This window comes from Miscanthus floridulus, chromosome 14, assembly GCF_019320115.1.
Source record: "Miscanthus floridulus cultivar M001 chromosome 14, ASM1932011v1, whole genome shotgun sequence".
Taxonomy (NCBI): Eukaryota; Viridiplantae; Streptophyta; class Magnoliopsida; order Poales; family Poaceae; genus Miscanthus; species Miscanthus floridulus.
This window is the reverse complement of record NC_089593.1, coordinates 23,735,442-23,756,005: the sequence shown is the minus strand read 5'-3', so window position 1 is coordinate 23,756,005 and position 20,564 is coordinate 23,735,442. Positions and strand designations below refer to the sequence as shown.

At 43.0% G+C, this 20,564-nt stretch overlaps 1 pseudogene; it reads right to left on the bottom strand.

Annotated features, from left to right (window-relative positions):
* Positions 1-300: 300 nt before the first annotated feature.
* LOC136503190 (CBS domain-containing protein CBSCBSPB3-like) overlaps positions 301-20,564 on the bottom strand; it is a 44,073-nt pseudogene continuing 23,809 nt past the window's right edge.

Here is a 20,564-nt window from a genome sequence, read left to right as displayed (position 1 = left end):
ACATCAATTTAGTATCACAAAAATTGTGTATAATAAAAAGAGTCCGATGATGATGGAAGGAAGGAGATGATCAGCCATGGACGATGAATAAGGAAATGATCCGCAGCGGACGGCATGCATTCCAAGTACGTTCTGCCCCTCATCAACCGGACGCGCATGGAACGCGGACAAGGCACACAGTCAATCAGTAACCGCCCGCCCGATCGCGCCGCATCTCAGAGCTAAGCCCTCAACACGTACTGCATGTCTATCTGCATGCATCGTCGCGCCGCGATCGTGCGTTCAGCTCCGATCCCCAGGCTATAAATCCAGCAGCACAGGCACGACGCAAAGGCAGCCCATGCCACCGCCGGGAAGGCGAGCGAGCATGGAGCTCACCACGTTGCTCGATCGAGGAGCGGTCTGCGCCTCGACGAGCACGACAACGGAGACGAAGTCGCCGCCGCCGTCCACGTCCACCGGCGAGGACAGCCCAGGGAGGACACGGCGCCGCCTTCCTCCGTCCCGGGAGGGTGGCAAAGGCCGGGACAGCCAGCACTCATCTCGCGCGCTTGACGACGACTCCACCACGCCCATGGGGCCCGAAGAACGGAGCTCCGTGGCGCCGCCTTTGGCCGGCCGCCAATGCTTATTCCGGATTGGTCTAAGACTCTCGCCGCTCGCGGAAGAACGGATGGGAGCACCCACCCCCTGCTTTTCCTTCTTTGCTTCTCCTGACCCCTCCGGTCCTCTTCTTCTAGTTTAGTTCTGAAAAAATGGTACATCTGTTGAGTCAGTTATCTGTTAGTTTTCTTTATGATCTTTATATATGTTGTGTGAAATAAAGGATCATTATAACATTCTGAATCTTGTCACTTGTTTGTGCAATGGTTTTCGCAAATGTACTTTTTATCATTATCTGCAAAAGTGATGACCTATCAACACGGCGATGCGTGGCATCCCCGGTGTGAAATTCAGTTAACTGGTATCAGATCTGGTCCTCTCTGGAGCTTCAGTTTTGACATGCGACCTCCATCTCCTTTTCTTTCTAGGCGTTTAATGAGTGGAGGACAAATTTCTTCAGATAACCAGTGTTACCTGCTGGCGATATTGTTGAACACAAGTCATCGATCTCTCCCAATGTCAGTCCACATCGTTTCATGTAAACTATGACTTGCCGTGGTTAAACACGCTTTTCAGGAGCTTGCAGCTCAGCTGATGTAGGTGGGGTTTTTGCCTGTTTGGGTAATGCTGTGTGCTCAAGTTATCTACTGGTAATTGTCACATGGAGTTACAGAATGCAGTTTTACCAAACTTGACATGAACACCTGATAGACGAATCAGTATTACCCTCTGAAACAACAGTGTCATCTGAAAATGAGCTTACTTCATCTGTTTATATCTACAAACAAGTACATAAGTATGAACCTGGAACATATGTAAAGTTTACGTATATTACACTATAGTCGTGAAACTGTCCTCGTTCGTGCAGACTGAACAAAGATAGGCAGGACGTCCTGCCCTGAAATCCGCCTACTCCAAAAAACAACGATCTTGTCCAGTGACCTGTACGAACCTCCAGTTCATCAACAGATGACAGATATGATCTTCATTTCAGTACTTTCAGTCAGTTCTTAGCTTGTAAATGGCACTGAGTGAAGGCAAAGCTTCAGAATGCATTAGCTGATGGCAATGCTTGTTTCAGATGCCACCAATTTCCTCAAAAAAGAAAAGAAAGCCATCCTCCGGTTTTGGATATCACACCTAAGATCGTTGCGTTTCAAGTAAACCATCACTGCTGCGCCACTGAGAGCGACTATACCAGCCGTTAACCCAACATGAAGCAGCGATATCCCACTCCTGCGGGGAGGTAGTGCCAGCTCCTGTGACGGTTTTGTCACTTGGGTATTCAAACTGGGATCTTCGATGTGCAACTTCAGCACCTGATGGTGACCATTTGTTTTTAGTCAGGTGGATTGAGCTAGTAATTTGTAGCCCTACAACCTGCACTTGGAATAGATAATCACAGAAGGCAAGAAAAAGTGTTACCTTCAACCCAGATGATTTGGCATGCAGCACTGCACCAGCAAGATGGGCGTCTGTTGTCAGCAGCACTCGGTCACCTTCATCATCTTCATACTACATAGAACAAGATCAAGTTGGCTAGTGCAGGCAAATACAAATCATCTTTTAGTTGGTGAAATGGAATGGTGATTGAAACCATTTATACCATCACCCATGGTGATGCAAAGACATGGTCACATGGATGATAGTCCAAGCTCGTGAAGTATAATGAACACAGTTAATTTTTCATCAACAGAGCAAGGGAAACTTTGGCTTTTGCTATCAGATATTGGGCACCTAATCTATATCCTGTCGGACCTTCAGAATGTTGGGAAGTTAAATGCTCTGTATGCCTACTAAATCATAGGACCATTCTGATGCTGAAGTACTCGATCAGTTGATCTTACCAAGAGTTGCACTGCTTCTTTTTCATCAGCAATACTTAATCTTTGTCTTATAGAAGACACAAGCTCGTCCAAGCTCTCAGAGCCTGCAGTGAATTGAAACAAAATAACAATCAGTTATATTTGACGATGCAACCGTATCTTACATCTGCAGGTAAACTATGGAACACAAGTAAATACCACAAGTGAATCTGTACACACGACCTTTTCGATCTTGAAGCTTAAAGGAAAATGAATTACCAATCACGGGGGGATAAACACTACTCTTTCCATCTACAGCCTCTGACTGCAGGAGTAAGGATACCTCGCTGAACAATACAAGGAGAGTTCTATCATAGCCTCGTAGGAAAACGGAAGAAAAATAATCCTCAAAAGACCCATCAACAAACCTACGGCTATCGAATTCCTCATGTGGAGGCTCCAATGCAAGAGCAGAGTCCCAGAACCTCTGCAGTACTGAGTTTGCGACATCATTCACAGTTTCATTCCCTCCTTCAACCTACAAGTAAAGAATTAGATAGACAAATTCAAGTATGAACAGAAGAGATCTGAAGAAAGGGAGTTAGGGATCACCAATTGAATAGTTGCATGGCTAAGTTGCAGGACATCCAGGCAAGCAGCAATCTGTCCATCTGTTTACAGTAATGAAGATTAAACTTGTAGCATATAAAGTAGCAGTACGATATTCAAAGATTGAGACAGAAATCAGGTGGTACCTTTGTCAATAACAGGAATATGCAAGAATTTGCCATCATGCATTATATGTAATGCATCAAGAATTGTTGTATCTAATGTGGCACAACCTGAAGATTTTATAATGAACACTGTTAGTGTACAAGCAACTGGACAACTTAGACAATGAGAAAAAGAAAAATGTAAATATAATGGATTACCTTGGGAAATATTTTATGACACAACACGCATAAGTATATCTTTTGAGCTGCACAACATAATCATACACCATCAACAGTTAGCAAGGGAATCGTGGACAATAATGTTCTGCTAATATTGAATGCATACGTAAAGATCCCCTGCAATGGGTTTCCTGTAGCGACAACCACCGAATTAACCCCAAACTCTCGCATTTTCTGTGCTGCTACACACACAGGATCTGTAGGCGAAACAATTGCTACTCTGGACGATAGCATAGTGTCACACCCGATTTTAATGATAAAATGGGATACAAAATCTTAAATGCGCCCACAGATCAGTCACACACATAAGTCGACAAATTATAAATAGTATCATCACAAGTGTTTATTACATCACGAATAATAAGACAGAGTCTTCACATAAATGTAGCGGAAGTATAAAGAAAAGATCACTCATGGAAGCTCCATATCACAGGGACGTCAACTGGTTGACCACAAGTCTAGCAGGAAAGTCGTCATTACCATAGCCATCTGTTACCCATCCGGGATTTTTTATCCAAATAATAAAAATAAACAAGCGTAAGTACATGTCGTACTCAACAAGTGTAACATGGGGTTCATGAGGCTCAAAAGTCTTGACACAGGTTTAACAACATTTAGCTTTTAATTGTCACAATTTTAACATAAGATTAGCAACAAGTTGTCTTAATTCCCAAAGTAAAACACATGAACAATGTAAACATGAATAATAAATAGCATAAATGAATAATTTTTAGTGATCGTCTATTCCATAAATGTTTCAAGGCCGCTTGTGACCATGAGCACGGTTGATATATCAATTTTATATTATGCAGAGGTTGTACACTTTCACTGTGAGTCGTGATACCCATATGTCCGGGTTTATAACTCCCAATACACTTTCAAGGTGAGCAGGCACGGGTCACTATGAAGCATTTCTAAGGTTCGTCTAACAAATTAGGGCCGCTAGGTTTTTGTGCCCTGTGAATGTAGGGCTCCCCTTCCGACAGGCACAATGATGCGCATCATATACACTGATGGATAGAGGCCGCACTATATCCAACCCGAAACACACCCCTCTTGCGCTATAAAAGTAACCTCTAACAAGCTAGAAAATGTCCTCATACTGAGCTAAAGCTAGAGCCATGTAGCCCTCACAGCTGTACTGTAAGTCCCAGATAATCACTTACAGATAAGTCCTTAGGGAGAGGAATCTGAAGCATTTAGAAAGTAGCTAAACACTCCAACCCCTGTTTCCAACTTGCTAAAAAAATCATATTTTAATATTTATTGCATATGTCATTAGTCAAGTTACAAGATCATGGTTTAATTGAGCACTAGCAAAGCTATCCAATGCAAATCCTGTAGGTGACAAGGTATAAGTTCAATTCTAGGGAATCCTTATCAAGGTGACACATGCAACATGAATTTAATGTATTAAAGTTGATAGGAAATAAGGATGATCCCATGCTATACTTGCCTTGAACAAACTGCTCCTACTGATCCTGCTCGTCAAAGTAATATTTTTGGTGTCCCACAAATTGCTCACCGTCTATACTCGATAACCACAGCAACATACAAGCATCCAGAAGCAACCATGCATAGCAAACAAAAGCTATAGATTAGAACAGTACACCAACAGTATAACATCAAGATGAAAAGTTTTCAAAATGAATCTACGTCTCACTACGAACACACAGACGCGAAGATCACAAAAATCGGAGCTAAAACAAAGAAGTTGTGAATTAAACAAGATTTCCTTTAGTAAAATAATAGATTAAATCTAACCTCAAATTTTAAAAGTTGAAAACATAACTAACAGGAGTATGAACATGTAGATTATGGAATTACAAACCTAGCGCAAGTTGAACGGATCAAATCGGAGTTGAAACGGAGATTTTATGGCCTACAAAAGATAGTGGCAGTCTTGTAAATAGATGAAACTTGATTTTCGAATTTAAAACAATTAAAATCTGATTTTAAACCAAAATAAGGACTGCGGCCACAATTTGAAGAAAAGACAGGGGTCCTTTTGAAAGAAACCAGGGACAGCGGGTTGAGAACTAAATAGTTGTAAGGGTCTTTTTGAAAATTTTGCAGCGAAGGGGTATCTTCTAATCTGAGCCCTTGATCTCAGATCAAACGGCTCAAAGTGGTTGGGAGGGATTGGGTCGCCGAAGCGGCGCTGTGCATGGTGGCACCATTGATGAAGAGGCTCAGACCTCGCCGGAGTTGGCGAATCGGTGACTCCGGCCATCATTGGACACGAGAAGGACACAGGAAGCAAGAGGAGCTCAAGACGAACTCGAAGGAGGGTTCAGAGGGAGCTAAGACAGCACGGTGGTGAGCTCGAACTTGATATGGCGGCTCGGAATCCAGTGAAGCAACGGCGAGCTCGCACCGGTAGTTGAAAGCGAGAGAAAGATCAAGGGCGGTATCCAAAGCTTGCTTACCTCACGTAGAAGTCCGACAAGGCAGTCGCGGAGGCGAAGAGGCGACGGAACGACTAACGCGGCGGTGGCGGATCTCCAAGCTCGCGGCGGCGTAGTTTTAGGGCATGGGCGGCTGTGGCTTGCTCAGCTTTGATAGGGCAATAGCGCAAGCATAACCAACTGCTATTTATGGCCAATTCAGCTTGGGCGGCATGGTAAGACACGGCATAGAGGAGACGGTGAAAGCTCTAGTTTGGTTTTGGTGAATTGATGAAACCCTTAGTGCTAACCTAGTTTATCAAAGTGATTATGAGAAAGGTAGCACTACTCCAAGTGATGAAGCAAATGAAGATCATGACATGATGATGATGATGGCATGGTGATGATCAAGTGCTTGGACTTGGAAAAGAAGTAAGAGAAAAACAAAAGCTTAAGGCAAAGGTGAAATTGATAAGAGCTTTTTGGTTTAGTGATCGAGACATTTAAAGAGTATGATCACATTTAGGATTGATAGCCGTACTATTAAGAGGGGTGAAACTCGTATCGAAATGAGGTTATCAAAGTGCCACTAGATGCTCTAACCCATTGCATATGCAAGCACGGACGACTGCTATTTATGGCTGATTCAGTTTGGGCGGCACGGCAAGACGCGGCGTAGAGGAGACGGTCACGGCGGCGATGGCAGTGTCCCGCTCGGACACGAGCGAGGACAAAGACCCTGACAGCTGGGGCTAGCTATCAGTGGGAGGGAGGAAGGAGGAGTGCAGCGCAACGCGACGTGCGGGCCGAGCGAAACTGGGCCGACGCGCTGGGCCACGGGGAAGAGAAGAACAGGCCGCACGGGCGAAGCGGCGCGGGGACGGAGCTAGGCCGCAGGACTGGAACGGGCCACGGGGCATGGGAGGGAGGCTGAGCTGGGCTAAATACAGAGAAGAGAGAAATAAAATCCTTTTCTATTTTCTAAATGAATTTCCAAATAAATTTTGAATGCAAATTCAAATCAATTTGAAGTTTGATTTCAAACCACACAATTCAAAAATATTATGTAGCAGCATGTATGCACATACATGTATGTAAACCTTATATTTGATTTATTATTTTTCTTTGTCGCATGCACACACTATTGCATAAATAAATCTAATTCACCTATTTTCAAAATGTTGCAAATTTTAGGGTGTTACAATTCTACCCCTCTTAAAATGAATCTCGTCCTCGAGATTCGGACGATGCTTACTCAAAAAGCTGTGGGTATGTTTTTCTTAGATCCTCTTCTCTTTCCCAAGTAGCCTCATCTTCTGTATACCGATTCCACTGAACCTTACACATCTTTATAACTCGGCTCCTTGTAACCCTTTCTGCCGTCTCCAAAATTTTTACCGGAAATTCCTCATATATAAGATCTTCCTTAACTGTAAGCTCCTCTAACGGTATCTGCTCCTCACGTACCCGCAAACACTTCTTTAATTGAGACACATAGAACACATCGTGTACACCTGACAAACTCTCTGGCAATTCCAACTAGTAAGCTACTTCTCCACGTCTCTCTAGAATCTTGAAAGGTCCAATATACCTTGGTGCTAACTTTCCTTTTATGTTAAACCTTCTCACACTTCTCATAGGTGATACTTTTAGATAAACATAATCCCCTATTTCAAAAACCAATTCTCTTCTCTGAGTGTCAGCATAACTCTTCTATCGAGACTGTGCCACTCTCAAGTTATCTCTAATCATTCTTACTTGCTCTTCTGCGTCTCTTAAAACATCCGGTCCAAACACTTGAGTTTCTCCCGTTTGATTCCAAAACAATGGGGTTCTACACTTTCGTCCATACAAAGCTTCGAAAGGTGCCATATTGAGACTCTTCTGATAACTGTTGTTATATGAGAACTCGACATAAGACAAACTCTTGTCCCAACTTATACCATACTGCAATGCACAAGCTCTCAACATGTCCTCTAATATTTGATTAATCCTCTCAGTTTGTCCATCTGTCTGAGGATGATATGCTGTACTAAAATTCAATTTAGTTCCCAACGAACTATGTACTTGCTGCCAACAATGGGATGTAAATTGTGTACCTCGATCGGATACTATTTTCTTAGGAACTCCATGCAGACATACTATCCTTTCCATATATAATGTAGCCAATTGGGGTCTAGTATAGATAGTCTTGACCGGTAAGAAGTGAGCAACTTTAGTTAACCGATCCACTATCACCCAAATTGAATCATAGCCTCTCTGAGTGCGTGGTAACCCAACAATAAAGTCCATACCAACTTCTTCCCACTTCCACTCAGGTATCTTCATTGGTTGTAATAATCCTGTAGGTCTTTGATGTTCAGCCTTGACTCTCTGACACGTATCACATAAAGCAACATATTCCGCCACATCCCTCTTAAGTTCGTACCACTAGTACTTCTCTTTCAGATCCAAATACATCTTGGTACTCCCAGGGTGAATAGAGTAAGCAGACTCATGTGCCTCACGAAGAATTGGATCTCGTATAGCCTTAACCTCTGGTACACATAGTCTTTTTCCAAACCACAGAGGTCCATTATCATCCATACGAAAACCTGGTGCCTTACCAATCACTATATTCTCCGCTATGTCTTTCAACTTCACATCCTGTAACTGGCCCTTACGTATTTCTTGCTCCAGTGTAGATTCTATCACCAACTCCACTACATTAGTGACAAAGCCCAAGTTCAGTTGCTCAAATTCAGCACACAACTCACTTGACATAGGTGCCACTTGCACCTCATTGGCATAACTCTTCTTGCTAAGAGCATCGGCAACAACGTTCGCCTTTCCAGGATGATAGTGTACCTCCAGATCATAATCTTTAATCAACTCCAACCATCGACGTTGTCTCATATTGAGATATGTCTGAGTGAAAATGTACTTTAGACTCTTATGATCAGTATAGATGTCACTCTTATGCCTGATAAGATAGTGTCTCTATATTTTTAGAGCATGAACCACTGCTGCTAATTCTAAATCATGAGTAGGATAGTTTAGCTCATGCTCTCTCAACTGTCGGGATGCATAGGCCACTACTCTTCCTTCTTGCATAAGAACACATCTGAGACCTTGACGAGATGCATCACAATAGATAGAAAAGCTCTTGTTTAAATCTGGCAAAACCAACACTAGGGCGGTAGTCAATCTTTTCTTCAACTCTTCAAAGTTAGCCTGGCACTCCTCGGACCACACAAACTTAGTATTTTTCTCCAACAAAGCTGTCATAGGCTTGGCAAGTTTAGAGAAACCTTCTATGAACCTTCTGTAGTATCCAACCAATCCCAAGAAACTACGAATATCTCCCACATCGGTTGGTGGTTTCCAATTCAACACATCTCTCACCTTGCTTAGATCTACTGCTATCCCACCATTAGAGACAACATGGCCTAGGAAAGAAACTTCCTTCAACCAAAACTCACACTTGCTTCGCTTAGCGTACAACTTGTGTTCTCTGAGCTTCTGTAAGACCAACCTTAGATGCTCAACATGCTCTTCTTCCATTTTGGAGAATACCAATATATCATCGATAAATACCACCACAAACTTATCCAAAACTCCATGAACACCTTATTCATAAAGTACATAAAGTATGCAGGTGCATTGGTCAAACCAAAGGACATAACCGTGTACTCATACAAACCATACCTCGTAGTAAAAGCTGTCTTGGGTATGTCAGTTGCATGAATCTTCAACTGATGATAACCAGAATGAAGATCAACCTTAGAGAAAACACAAGCACCTCTCAACTGATCAAATAAGTCATCAATTCTAGGCAACGGATACTTGTTCTTGATAGTGACCTCATTTAGTGATCGATAATCCACACACATTCTCTAGGTACCATCCTTCTTGTCAACAAATATAACCGGCGCTCCCCAAGGTGACGAACTAGGACGAATGAAACCTTTCTTGTAACACCCAAGGTGTTTGGCTTCCACATTTGCACTGCATTTCATGAACATGAGCATCATGCATCCATTCGTGAACTGATATCACATGAAACATGATTTCAAAACATTGCAACATGTTGTATATTTCATGTGTGTAGTTTCTTTTATGAAATGTAAAGTGTGCAACACTTAAGTGCAACATGTGCCACTCACTTAGTGAAACAAGGTTAGTTAATATTATGCAACAAGATCATGAAACATGTGAAACATGACTATGAAACCATTGTAACAACTAATGTGTTTTGCATTGTTTCAGTACATACCTTGCTTGATTTTGGTGTGACCAATGTGTGGTGTGGCTAATAATGCTCTTAAGCAACTTAGTTATACTTAGAATGTCATTAGGAACAAGGTTCATGTTGACCATTTTGCCTAATTAGGTTTCCAAGTTATGGTTTGACCAAGTTGGACCCCTAGAGCTCCTATGTTTGACTATTTAAAAAGTGTAGCTTAGGATGTTTGCATGTCTGAGCAACCTAAAGCAAAGTTGTATAAAATTATATAAGGAACAAAAGTTATTTTATGACCATCTCATGAAAATGTGCAGAACATGCTCAAAAATGGCCCACAAGTCAGTTTGAGGTCTATTTGGAAACTCAGGAAAATTTCTAAGTGTTGGAACTGCTTTCCAGTTTCATGATGTCGACTTTGGAACCTTATAGATGGAAATCCATGGTGAATTAGCTCGAGCTTATGTTGAGTCATTTGGAGTACTCACTTAGCTCTATCTTGTAGTCCAACTGGATTAGAATTTGGCAGAGCCGATTAGGAGTTATGTAGCGTTGAAGTTCGCCTATCAGTCGGTTCATTTGAGCACTGAAACGAAAAGTTCAGACATCTACAGTACCTGACCGCGTTCAGTGTTTCACCGACGCGTGTGCGCCGCGCGTCGCCGACGGCCTGACTGGCCAGGCCATGTCGGGCCTGAGCTCGGCAATTGAAGCCCTAGCACGCCACCGAGAGCCCCCTGTGCCACATTTCATTTCTGCATTCCTCCACTCGCCATAGCAGCAGCCGAAGCGCAGCCGCTCCGCCATTGCTGCCGAGCAAGCTCCGCCGCAGTCGCACCTGCTCGCCGCCGCAAAAACACGTCGGCCAGCTCGCCTACTGCTCCGCCGTGTCCTCCTATACCTCGTCGACCGCCTAGCCGAGCTAGCCGTGCCGTAGGTGAGGGCCATTGGCCGTTTTTCCGCCGCCATCTCCGTGGCCGCGTCTCGCCGGAGCGGAGCTCACCGTGGCCACCCACCACCGAGACCTCCTCGTCCTCCTCTCTCGGCTTGGACAACTCCTTAGTGACCTCGTGGAGCTCATACCGAGCTTGGATGAGGCAGCAAAGGCTCGCCGTCGTTAGTACGCCACGCCGGAGCTCTGCCGTGCCGCCATCACCGGCGACGAGCCACCTTCGCTAGGTCTTAGGTCGCGCCACTTGCACCGATCGGTTCCTCTCATCACGGGGATCATGTAGGTTGCTTTGGTGTCGCCGGAGTCCTCGCCGTCGGCGAGCAAGACCACCGCCGCGCCATCAAATGCGCCTCCCCTGTTTTCGTCTTGCTGACGGGTGGGTCGGCTGACACCCGGGTCCCACACGTCAGTGGCTGTGTATTCATATGTTAGTTCATTTATTCCAGTTTGGAGGCTGTTTTGTAAAATCCATATCTGGAGTTTGGTAGATCTAAATGTGGTGGTTCGAATTTTGTTAGGATCTTGGTGAAGTGTAGTATTTAGGAAAAATATAACATGAACACTTGTAGTAGAAATTCTAGAAGATTTAAATTGAAACTTGAAATGTGTTTTTGAATGCATGCAAACTTGTTTAAATCATATCTAGAGTTTCTGTGATCCAAAAATTATGAAATTTTGTGGGTAAGCTAGTCTTGTATAGTAGAAGCTTTGGTTAATATTTGAGAGCCATTGCATGTGTAGTTTTTTAGTTATAGATTTTCCTTTTATCATTGGTGGATACTTGAGTGAATTTTTGTAAATTATCTAGGAATCCTATGGCCATGAAACTTGGTAGGTAGTATCTTAGTACCTTAAGGATGCTAGGAAAAATATGAAATCTGTTGTTTGACACTTTTTACAAAGGTTTCCTAATTATGCCATTTTAAGCAATTCTGCCTTACCATTTTTGTGTAGGTTGTTATACTTACTCAAATGGTGTGAAATTTTTATGATAGTCTACTTAGGGCATGTAGTGTCTACTATAATTTTTGTAGATTTAATGGTGTAGTTTTCATATATGTTTACTATTTTCTCTAATTAATTAAATAAATTAAGAAAGGTATTAAAATAAATGTTTTGGGGATGAACACCCTACTTTATGCTGTTCTTGTGATATGTGTGATGAGGTAGTAAAGTTGGTTTTGTCAAATCATGTGTTTATATCATAAGTTAATAATTATGTGTTTGCATTATGTCCTTCTGGATAGATCTAGGGACTTTGGAAAGTTCCCCATGATATTTTGATTTGTTGTGAATGTGATGAATACAAAAGTTGTAGATAATTTATGTATCTAACTCCTGTCAAAATTTGAGGGCATTTGGCCTAGTAGTTTAGAAAATACAGCTGTTTAAAGTTAAGTTCCAGTTTTGCTTACTCTCTGCCTTGTGAGGACAGAGTTCTGTTGATTTATGAATTAGACTTGGTAAAGTGTTGAATCATGCTTTAAGGTATAAAAATGAATTGTAGACAATTTCATAAGCTTTCCAGATTGTCTTGTTGCAAGTCATTTGGATTTATAAATCTCTAGTTATGGCTAGTTTACTGTACCGCTACATAGTCTTCATTTTGCTGAAATACAAATACTTGAGTGTATGTTGTTGCAATGTTCTCGTTGATTGTTTAGGGGTTAGCCTAACTTGAGAATATGCTTAGGTGCAGGTGCTAGGTCATTAACTGAAGATGAGTAATTATACATTAGGTTGTATAAACTTGGTAAGTAAAGTGATTTGAATAGGGCTTAAATTGGAATATGCAAACTACAACGAACATGTGCATTCCCCGAGCATCCCTGACATTCTTTCATGTGCATCCATGATATTTATCTTGTGCATTCATGCAATAGGTGTGCAGGAGGGAGTGATGTTACTGGAGTTCGAGGGAGCCAACCAGGAGGAGGAACCCGAGGTGCAGGAAGTCGACGAAGCAGTCGCCGCGGAGGAATTGCCCGAGTGCCCTGACCACCAGCCTTCCTCGTTCCTAAAAGGCAAGCCCCGGAGCATATTAAGCCTCCCATGTTTTTACAAATACTTTGAGTACCTTTTATTGTTGATGATGCATTAAGTATAGGAATTGGTTGGAACCAATTGCTGCATTATATATCCTTCCTTGTCCAGATATCGCACTGGAATCTTATTTAAGTTCAGGAACGGGTTAAATGCTTAGCCATGCTTAGTGCGGTAGAAGTCAGGTGATTTCCTGTCACCTGTGAGCTTTAGGATGAGGTGGATCACAGTTGGCTATATTTGCTATCGTGGAAAAGAACCATATGAATAATGAATTAAGATCGGGCGGGGTCTTGTGTAGGTTTGAACATAGTGACTCCGTCTGAGTCGTTTAAGGACCGATACGCTGTACGTCCTCATATCATGTTGAACGCAGCCTAACACTTAGCTGGCCGGATAAGTCATTCCGACCGCGAAGCCTAGTAGCTCGACTTAGGCTAGGGATGCGAGCAGTGGTGGCATTCTGGAGGTAGTAAGGATGTGCGGAGAGCCATTGGCATAAGTCCAAGGCGGGTTAGAGTCCCGAACAACCTTGGCAGAGTGGTTTTCTGAGAATGTCAATCTGTTCAGACTTGTGACTCCTGAATCATACCAAAGGTGACTTGTTTGTGACTCTGACGGGGGAAGCAGGGTTTGTGTTTAGGAATACCCCTCCAGCTAGATAGGAATCGATTCGAATCACTGTCTCTCCCGAATAGTGAGAACTTGACTGAGCAGCGACAACATAGATTCAATTAATTTAACGATATGGTTAAATAGATGATGATGATAAGGTTGCCACAATGAATACCTGATATGGTTATTAATGTTTGCACCCTAATAAAATGATTGCTTGTACAGGTGCTAATATAGATGATAAGTTAATGGCTAAAAAGTCACTGCTAGTTCAGGCTAAGAGTTGATCATTATTACTTATGCTTTTCTGCAAAAAGAAAGTGTCAGCCAGATCCACTACATTAAGCTATGCATAATCCTTGGTGTTATTTATTTTTAGTTTATGACGGGTAAGTCTAGCTGAGTACATTCCCGTACTCAGGGTTTATTCCCTCTTGTTGCAGATGACCTTCTATATCAGGGATTCTGTAAGTATTGTCTCCACCCGGCGGGTGATGAAGACTGGATCATGGGCATGATCTCTGTTCTCTTATCTGAATGCTTTTGCGGGCTGTGATCAGCGAACTAGTATGTGTATTTGAACTCGAGTGTGTAAGTTAAACTATTTGCTTCCGCATGTTTTACAAGACTTGTTTTGTAATAACGATGACTCTATGATGATGTAATCTATTTGTGAACGTCTGTGAAATGTTGTAACGTACGATATGTTATGTTGAATTACTGTGATCTTGGTTGTATGCAAGTTGATTTGAAATCCTTCGAGATTTCAGTTGACTACCGGGTTTATATGGGCTCAAGTTCGAGAATTTGATCGTTTCGGCGATTGTTTTTGTACTTGTGCTCTTATAAATTGGTCGGTTCTGTGACTGCTGGCATCAGAGCTAGATTCAACATTAAACATGTCTTACGGCTATTTAAAACAAAAGCTTTTGTTGTGAAAACAGTTTTCCAACTTATAGTTATATATAAGTGTTCAAAAATCAAATTTTTATGGTATATTGGTGATCACATCCTTTATAGCCCACTTAAGGACTTCTAGGTGGCTTATATATAATTACTAACTTGGGGGAATTGATTGTTTCTATTTTGTCATCCATGCGGCGTGATATTGCATGGATGCCATTCGTTTGAATGGTAATGTATGGATCAATTGCCTCTACGCTAAGGTAAGTGTGAGTTGTGAGAGCATGACTGTCAAACCGTCGGTCTAGGGGAGAGCTAGTTGTGGTTACTGGAGTATTTACATGTTGCATACATGTATATATGAAGGTACTTAATTGTGGGTACATTTGTCGGGTAGTTTGGATATCGAAGTATATATATCGGGGGATGTATATATGGAGAGTATCTTAGTTACTGCTTGTGTAATTAGCATTATATCTTGTTGGGTTGGGCTACAATGAAGTTTTCTGCAGGTACACTAACAACACACCGTGTAGATCGACTAGTTACCGCTAATTGAGAGAACATATGTATGCCACCGTATATCCCGCTAAAGCTTACATTTTCATAGGTTTGTGAGGACGTACGGAACGCGCATGCATCATATTCACTCATGTCATTCATATTGCATTACCCCCTCCCTTATAATTGCTTATCCCAAGTGTAAAGTGCAATCTCTCAGCAAAGTAATCCTCTCACATGAATTGCATCCCTTTTTGATACAGATGGCCACGCCCGTGTTTCCTACTGGTAGCAGCACCTTTTTGGACCAGTTCGGTACTCTCACTTTGCTCTGGAGGGTGCTCAGTTCAGTTGGGTACCCAGAGGCACCTAGCTACACATGGAGGCAGGCGGTACCATTGGGAGATGTACCATGGTATGTCGTGACCTTCATCGTGCCGCAAAACCCCACAAGACCATTGTGGCATGGGTGGAGCATTGAGACTGATGGGCAAAGCCCATGGGAAGCCGCTCAGGTTGCTGCCCTTGATGTGCTGATGGATATAGCATAGAGCTTTAGGGATGAGTTAGTGGGTGGACCTGCTTCATCCATTCCCCGAGTGTCTCCTACTGAGGCTGAGTGGACTCAGGACATTGGTCAGGCCTTGGTTCGAGGTCATGGCGAACGGGTGCAGAGTGACAACACTGGAATAAGTGCTATGATGATAGTCTTGAAGCTTTGTCGAGTCAGGCAAAACACTTTTTCTAGTGTGCTTGATGAAGCCGGCAAGGCAATGGAAGCTTAGCACAAGTTCAGGTTGCATGCCCACAAGTATCGCCGTAAGGCGAATGCATGTGGGAGAGCTCAGCAAGAAGTTGATGAGATTCGTGGTATTGCAAATTATCGCTTGCAACAGTGGGGTCAAACCGCACGCGAGAGAGACAAGCTTCATAACCAGCTGATGAACCTCACTATTGAGAGAGATGAGGCTGCACAAGAGTTGGATCGTGTGACACGTCACCGGGATGCAGCTTTAGAGTTAGCAGAAGAAAGACGTTGGGGTTGGATTTTGGCCAACCACAACGCCTTTCAAAGGGAGCAAGCACTACAAGAATAGCTTGAAGAGCTTCAGGTTGAGCACCATCAACTGCACAACCGTCTATTTCCTATTCCTCGCCCCATACCAAGGTATCCAAATGTGGGTGGACCTCAAGTGATTGAGGCCGATGAGGAAGAAGAGGACGTGCAGATGGTTGACAATGCAGCTGAGCTGGCAGATGAAGAAGAAGAGGAAGACCCAGAAGAAGTCCAAGGTGTCTCCAATGTGGACAGTGAGCACTTTGACGAGTAGTTCGTTAACAAGTCCCACTAGTTTAGCTTTTGTAGTCATTGATGTAATGAACTTAAGTACGAAGACTGATGTTGGATGTACCTTTTTAAATTCGAACTCGGCATGTAATGTACTTTAATTCGCTCCCTTCGGGACGCGTATCGTAATGGTTAAGTTTAAAACTTGTCATGTTGGAATGCACTACGTATGGCGCTAGTAATCTACTTGATGATGTGGTGATTGGAGAATGAATTATTGCCTCTATTTATTGTATGAAGTTTTCATTCTCGTCAGTAAATTCAGTTTGGCACAATTACATTGTTCCTCTCCAATGTGCTGACATCATCAATAATTACTGGTTGCGCATTGTGCAGATGCCTCATACTCGTTCCACCGGTGTGGGTGATGATGATGATGATCTTCCACCGCCACCACCACCCACACCAATGGAATTGATAGCAATGCTTGTGGAAGGACAGCGCACTATGGCTGAGGCTCTCTGTACGATTACGAATCGGGATGGTCGTGGTCCACGCCAAGGACCGGAACCAAATCAATACAGTGATTTCAAGGATTTCCTTGACACGAAACCCCTAATCTTCAAGGAGGCTGAGGAGCCTCTACAAGCTAATGAGTGGTTGAATACTCTCGAGCAGAAGTTCCGTCTGCTCCGCTTGATTGAGGTGCTGAAGACTGAGTATGCATCTCACCAACTACATGGGCCAGCTGGCATTTGGTGGAGTCATCATCGGTCAACTATGCCCGCTAATGCCCAAATCACTTGGGATCAGTTCAAGTCTGCTTTCAGGGGAAATTATATTCCTCCTGGTCTCATGGTGATCAAGCATATAGAGTTCATAAAGCTGACCCAAGGGAACAAGAGCCTGAATGAATACCTGCAAGCTTTCAACAACCTTGCAACGTATGCTACTGAGTTTGTGGACACCGATGTCAAGAAGATTGCTAGCTTCAAGCGGGGACTTAGCCCCAAACTTATGAAGACCATGGGAAATTGCAAGTGTGCTCATTTTAATGAGTTTGTGAGTGATGCTTTATCGCAAGAGAACAACAATGCTGTGTATGCTGCTTCAAAAAGTCATAAGAGAGCCTATGAGGCGGGTGCCTCACAATCTAAGGCTCCCGTCACACAGGGGACTCCATTTCGTCCTCCAGCGTCAGCCGCTAAGTTTCGCCCACCGTAGAAGAAGAATCCTGCCAAGACTGGGTTTTGCAAGGCATTTACAGTTGCTCTTCCCAAGGGCACTACCAGTCAGGGCAGTTCCAGGGCTCCTCCAAGCAACATGCCGTGTTGGAACTGCAACAAGATAGGCCACTGGGCAAGGGAATGCCCTTACCCTAAGAAGAATAACTACCAAGGTGGTCGTCAGGGGTAGGTGAACCACACTAATATTACTGAGATTCCTTTAGGAGAGGTAGTGACTGCTGGTAAGTTTCTGATTGATCAACACCCTGTAGTTGTACTATTTGATTCAGGTGCTTCGCATTCCTTTATTAGTCCAGCATTTGCATCCATGTTTATGCAGAAAACATATACTATTGAGGGTGAGGTTTATTGTATTAGGGCTGCCAGTGGTATTATCCCAACCAAGCTGGTAGTTGGGGACGTACAATTTGAGATAGAGGGGCGAAGTTATCAGGTTGATCTGGTAGTTTTACCGGGGCTGGGTATCGATGTGATATTGGGAATGAATTGGATGAGCAGGCACGGGGTGCTTATTGATACATCGACTAGAGTAGTCATGCTCAGAGATCCTAGTAATCAGGAAGGTTTTCTGGTGCAACTACCTAGGGATATCAATCTTTCTTGTGTGGCTAATGCGGTGCAAGCAAAGGCTATTGCAGATATCCCTGTAGTGTGTGACTTTCTGGATGTTTTTCCCAATGATTTGCCTAGATTACCCCCAGATCAGGAAGTGGAGTTCAAGATAGAGTTGCTTCCTGGCACAGCTCCTATCTCTAGAAGGCCATATAGAATGCCTCCCAATGAACTAGCTGAACTTAAGACCCAGTTGAATGAACTTCTAAAGAAAGGCCTTATCTGTCCTAGTTCATCTCCGTGGGGGTGCCCAGCTATCTTTGTGAAGAAGAAGGATCAATCCCTACTCATGTGTGTAGATTATAGACCCTTAAATGCAGTTACAATCTAGAATAAGTACCCTCTACCACGCATAGATATCTTATTTGATCAGTTGTCTAAAGCAAAAGTCTTTTCCAAGATTGATTTGAGATCTGGGTATCATCAAATCAAAATTTGGCCTGAGGATGTCCCAAAAACCGCATTCTCTACAAGACATAGTCTATATGAGTACCTGGTTATATCTTTTGGATTGACCAATGCCCCCGCACATTTTATGTATTTGATGAATTCAGTGTTTATGCCCGAGTTGGACAAATTTGTGGTGGTATTTATAGATGATATCCTGGTCTATTTTGAGAATGAAGAAGATCATGTTGAACATTTACGGGTGGTTCTCACTAGATTGCGAGAACACCAGTTGTATGCAAAGTTCAGCAAATGTGAATTCTAGCTTCGTGAGGTACCTTTTCTTGGACATGTATTGTCAGATGGTGGAATTATGGTTGATCCCACCAAGGTGCAAGAAGTGTTGAACTAGAAGGCTCCAATCTCGGTGCATGAGGTTCGGAGTTTTCTGGGGTTGGCTGGCTATTATCGTCGCTTCATCCTGAATTTCTCTAAAATAGCCAAGCCTATGACTCTATTGCTGCAAAAAGACATGAAGTTTGTCTGGACTCCTGAATGTGATGCGGCTTTCCATACCCTACGAACTCTTCTAACTTCGGCTCCAGTTTTGGCACAACCGGATATCGAGAAACCTTTTGATGTGTTCTGTGATGCATCAGGTATTGGGTTAGGAGGTGTTCTTATACAGGAAGGTAGAGTCATTGCTGATACCTCTCGCCAACTTCAAAAGCATGAAGTGAATTATCCAATGCATGACTTGGAACTCGCTGCTGTTGTTCATGCTTTGAAGGCCTGGAGACATTATTTACTTGGCAATGTGTGCAACATCTACACTGATCATAAAAGTCTCAAGTACATCTTCACTCAGCTAGAGTTGAATATGCATCAGAGAAGATGGCTCAAGTTGATCAAGGATTATAACCTCCAAGTGCACTATCACCCTAGCAAGACAAATGTCATAGCGGATGCCTTAAGTAGGAAGTCTCATTGCCACTCTTTGATTGAGAGTGATGTCCATTTGTCGAAGCTTCTTCATCCTACAGTCCTTCACAACATCACTGTCAGTTGTACTCTATAGAGTCGAATTATTGAGCTATAGAAGACAGATGCAGGTGTATTTCACATCAAGCGCAAGATGAAAGAGCAAGAAACCAAACATTTTCGAGTTGATGAGGAAGGCGTGTTATGGTTCAAGGATAGGTTGGTAGTTCCGAAGGATAGAGAGCTTAGAAATCAAATCATATCCGAAGCTCATTCCTCTAAATTATCTATTCATCCTGGTAGTAGCAAAATGTATCATGATTTGAAGCCTCGATTTTGGTGGACCAAAATGAAGAAAGAGATAGCCGCTTATGTGGCTAGGTGTGACACTTGTTGTCGGGTCAAGGCTGTGCACATGAAAGCTGGATTACTTCAGCCACTCTCTATTCTAGGTTGGAAATGGGAGGAGATAAGTATGGATTTTATTGTTGGACTCCCTACTACTCAGAGGAACTTTAACTCTATTTGGGTGATTGTAGACCGTTTGACCAAGTCAGCACACTTCATTCCTGTCTGCGTAGACTTTCGTCCCACCGACTATGCAGAGTTGTACTTTAATCAGATAGTCCAACTTCATGGGATCCCTCATACTATTGTCTCGGATAGAGGACCACAGTTCACTGCTCACTTTTGGGAGCACTTACACGGATTATTAGGAACTAAGCTAGTAAGAAGTTCTGCTTATCATCCGCAAACCAATGGGCAAACTGAGCGAGTGAATCAAATCTTAGAAGATATGTTGAGAGCATGTGTCATCTCAGCTAAGGGCTCATGGGAAAAATGGTTACCCCTAGCTGAATTCTTGTACAATAACAGTTATCAAGAGAGTATAAAGATGGCACCGTTTGAAGCTTTGTATGGCCGGAAGTGTAGAACCCCGTTGAACTGGGTAGAAGCCGGTGAAACGAGATATTATGGAATTGATTTTGTTCAAGAAGCTGAAGAACAAGTCCGTACTATCCAAACTCACATGGCCGTAGCTCAAGCTAGGCAGAAAAGTTATGC